At 32.9% G+C, this 4,663-nt stretch overlaps 1 long non-coding RNA gene across 1 annotated transcript; it reads left to right on the top strand.

Moving 5' to 3' along the window:
• The first annotated feature begins 335 nt into the window (after positions 1 to 335).
• LOC307166052 lies at positions 336 to 3,160 on the top strand. Its single transcript, XR_013822579.1, has 3 exons — positions 336 to 396; positions 2,191 to 2,285; positions 2,836 to 3,160. It is a non-coding gene; the product is annotated as an uncharacterized lncRNA (long non-coding RNA).
• The last annotated feature ends 1,503 nt before the right edge of the window (positions 3,161 to 4,663 follow it).

Genomic DNA, 4,663 nt, shown 5'->3' with positions numbered 1-4,663 from the left:
CCAGACTTTTTATATTTAATGATGTACGTCTTAATTGAAATACTTTTGTCATTTAAAATAAAATGAAATATTATAGTGTGAGAGATTAATATTTTATTTTAAAATAACTTCTTGTACTAAAACCAATATCTTGTGCACTAAAAATGTCTCAATGTAGATTTTAGTGAGCTTAATAGGTACGTTTACCCTACTCCCTAATTCAAAGAAGTTAGACGGTGTTATCCTTCAAGCAGATAAGTAGAGATTATTCAGCAAATCTCATTAATTTGTAATATGTTTTATGTTTTGGTTCTGTTGATCAAGGTTGTGCTGTCCTTTTTAAAAATTGTTTCAGAAATTTGCATCGCTGATGTCCAGCAATCTACATTTGCCAGAAAGTCCACGACTTATTTCCTGGTATGTAAACATTAAAGGGGTAGATGAAACCTAAAATGAAAAGCCATCATTTACTCACCCTACTGCAAAATATGTTTTTCTTAATTAGTGTTTTTATTTTGTTTCCAGTCCAGATATCTACAATTCTTACATGAAGAAGCATTTATTAGACACGTAAAAATTGTCTTGTTTTCTGAAAGAATAAGTCAAAATTAAGTGAGTTTATGCTTAAAACAAACAAAATGATATGCCAGTGCATTTTAGCATTCTAACCAATTTTAATTTTTTGTTGAAAAATTTAATTCATAGAACTATGAATAGACAACTACATCGAACCACAGTGGAACCCACAGTAGTTATTTTAATTATTAATATTATTTATTTATTCTTTTTTTTTATTTTCTTTTTTATTCCATTACAGGTCAATCTCTAAGCAACCAGTGCTGGATATTAAGTTTGGAAGGTCAAGGTGTGTGTGAAGGATCACAGCCTCTTCATCACTGGCCTGGCAGCGCTGTTTGCCTCCTCCTATAACTTCAGCTTGCAGTACCAGGAAGAGGCAGCACCTTGAGTTTGGTCAGAGGTTAGTCATTGGCATATTTGCCATTCATATATATATATATATATATATATATATATATATATATATATATTAGACTGAATTGTGTCACTAACCTTGACTTGACAGTATTTATTATGTTGACTACTGGTATGAACAATATGGCCCTGGTTTCCATATAGGGCTTAGCTTAAGCCAGGTCTAGGCCTTAATAAAATTAGGGTATTTAAGCAGCTTTTATAATAATGTATCATTAAAAAAAAAAAAAACATTACTGGTGTGCATCTTGAGATAAAACAGTGGCAGTCATATATTTTAAGATATATCGGTGCAAGTTGTTTTCAGTTGAAGGATTAGTGAAAATTCTGTCATTAATTACTCGCCCTCATGTCGTTCCAAACCTGTAAGACCTTCGTTCATCTTCAGAACACAAATTAAGATATTTTTGATGAAATCTGAGAGGTTTCTGAACCACCCATAGACAGCAACGTCTTTGCAACTTTTAAGGCCCAGAAAGCTAGTAAAAACATTGTTTAAATAATCCATGTAACTAGTGCAACCTTAAAGGAGAACTCCGGTCAATTTTAACATTGAGCTCATTTTTTTGTACATTTGGAGTGCTGTCAATGCAGAGAACAACGACAAAAATCGGTGTTGCCTACACCGTGTTATCCTCTTTTTAAAATTTGCACCCTGTTGACTTCAATTTTTAAACCTGCTTTTAGCCTCTTAACATCCTTGATGTGTCATACAAGTGCCCAGCCATGTGAGTGATTCCTTCAGAGTGAACACGGGTGAATCTGACTGCAGTAGATGTGAAAGATATCTTGTTGAAACATCTACAAATGTCCGTATATAGGTGAAAATGCCCCTTGAAATCAATTTAAGGTGGCAAATATATTACCCCTTAATAAAAAATGTTAATTTCTGTCACTGCTGTAAACTGACCACTGCATAGAATATGAATATCTTTGTCAGTCAGCTGTCAACAGGCCTAAACAAGCCATGGCACCAAGCACAGAAACACAATCCGTATCTAATTATTATCAAGAAAACTTTGAAAATATCGATCGAGACATATTTTGTCAATATTGCACACCCCTAATGCATGGTATTAATTTTGATTTCTTTGGGTCTTAAAAAGCCTTAAATTTGACTTTAAAAAATGTGCAGAAACCCTGCTTCATAATATTTAGGTTGAACCACTGTAGCTATATATTTACCAATGTTTTTACCACTTTTCTGGGCTTTGACAGTTGCAATGATATTGATATCAATGGAAGGACAAAACTATCAGATTTCATCAAAAATATCTTCATTTGTGTCCCGAAGATGAACAAAAGTCTTGAGGGTGAGTAATAATGACAGAATTAAAATTTTTGGGTGCAAACATGCATTTTAGTCTGGTAAATCATGTTGTCATATATGCAATAAACATTGCAAGGCTTGCAATTAAGTTAAATTATTTCTGTCACAAAGGTTTGGGCTGGATTCTGGCAGTGTGTGCTCTAGATAAACGGAGAGTCTAAAGACTGCCCTTCCACTGATACTCTGATGGCACCAGATGAGGGCATGATATTGTTAATGAGCTGGGTGATGAGTAGACAAAAGTTGTAGAATAAAACTTTAAATCTGGCAACCCCACTTCCAAAAATTTAGTTAGTTGACAGTGTGCATGTAAACAGACACATTGAGTTGATGTATTTTACCAGGGCAGAAAAAATATCAGTTATTGATCACAACATCCAACATTGCATTTTTTTTTTCACAACATCCAACATTGCATTTTTTTTTTTTTTTTCATGTTGTTCAGTTTTAGACCGCTTTTGTGCTGTCTCTCTTTGTCAAAATATATACACTCAGTTAATAATATTTAATTGTTGTTTTTTTCTGCCTTTTAGACGCTTTCTTGACATCAATCCTGAACGTGGATCAAAAACAAAGAAAGGACAAGTAACTTCAAAGAAAACTGGCCAAGTTGTGCAAAACAAGAACACCACTGTAAGCCTACAGGTGTCCTCACTTCTGCGAAACCTTGCAGACTTTGAATGGGATTTCGTTTGCACTTTTATGGACTTCAAAAAAGAAACAGCATTTCACTGTCGTTATAAAGCTTGGAAGAGCCAGGACATTTTTTAATAGAACTCTGATTGTATTCGTCTGAAAGAATAATGTCATATACACCTAGGATGACTTGAGGGTGAGTAAATCATGTGCTAATTTAAATTTTTGGGTGAACTATTCCTTTAATTAAGTGCTAACTGTTACCTGTTTAAGTGTTAAAATTGCATTTTATGTTTAAAAAGTAATTCAGCCAACATGTTCACAGAAGGCAATTTAACTAAATAAATGTTTTAAAACCCAGAAAATATTTTCTTTTTCCTAGTGTGACTACTCTTATGAAACCTTAAAGTATAATATTTTAATTATGTAATAATAAAAGCAGTATTCCCTGTAAAAATACAATTTATTGCTGTCGACAAGTTTAATGTAAAATGTGGTATATACTGTATTTGGTAATTACAGTGGAGTACTGTAAATGCTGTTTACTGTAGTAGTGTTGTAAAAATACAGTATGTGGATAGCAACCCAGCTGCCAGTATTTAACTGTAAATTTACAGTGAAAAGTTTTACAGTGTACATGCATGTGATACTGATGCATTTTTAAAGCTGTGGCATATGGTTATGGTACTTTGTGGATGTATTTGTCAAAAATGACAAAGAAAACACTGCATTATTGTATTAAAATACTATATTTGGTATTCACACAATAGACAATCTCCAACTATAGGCATTTAATTTCAAGGCATTCAGATATAAGGTTTGTATCCCTAATACATGTGAAAGTATGTACTATAGAAATAAGTACATATATGCATGTATAAATATATGCGTCATATATGCGTGTATACATATATGCGTCATATATGCGTGTATACATATATGCGCCATATATGCGTGTATACATATATGCGCCATATATGCGTGTATACATATATGCGCCATATATGCGTGTATACATATATGCGTCTTACATATATTTCACATTTATGTGCATATAGGGGAAAATATATGGCACTTACATGAAAACGGCCATTTTTGATATATTTTGAAATATATGTTTCATATATGTATATGTGTTTTACATATATGAATTTTGCATATATTCTCATATATGCAGCAGACATACATGGGCACTAACATTATATATGTAATTTACATATATTGACATATATTACATTTCTGTATGGGATGGTGCATGTGATTAGAATAACGGTTGTGCGGAGGAAACCAAACGTGTAACAAATCTCAAAAATGAAATGGATGTGGTCAGAAGCCTGACAAGTTCATGGCCTGATGTGACAAGCATGTGTTTTTACAGCAAACAACCTATCTGTGTAAGCCTCAGATGTGGATGTGACGCGTGAATGTAGTGACAAGTTAGACGTTGTTGATGTCCTCTATGTACATTTGTAACAGATCTATGCGTAGCACTAGTATTATTATTTTATTGTTTGTATGTAATGCCTTTTTTTTTTTACATCATTTTCTTTACTACTTCAATGTATGAATATATATTAAATATTGTATGTGCATGAAATAAAAGGTTGAGTCACTTAACTTGTTATTCTTTTGTGACCATGTCTGAGCTCAAATAAAAAAATAAAAAACAGTAGCTATTGCACAACTTCCGACCCTGATTCTTTAGGAGGTGAAGAAAACAACACA

The sequence above is a fragment of the Squalius cephalus genome (genome assembly GCF_949319135.1).
Source record: "Squalius cephalus genome assembly, chromosome: 10".
Taxonomy (NCBI): domain Eukaryota; kingdom Metazoa; phylum Chordata; class Actinopteri; order Cypriniformes; family Leuciscidae; genus Squalius; species Squalius cephalus.
The sequence above is the reverse complement of the archived record's forward strand: the minus strand, read 5'-3'. Positions and strand labels throughout refer to the sequence as shown.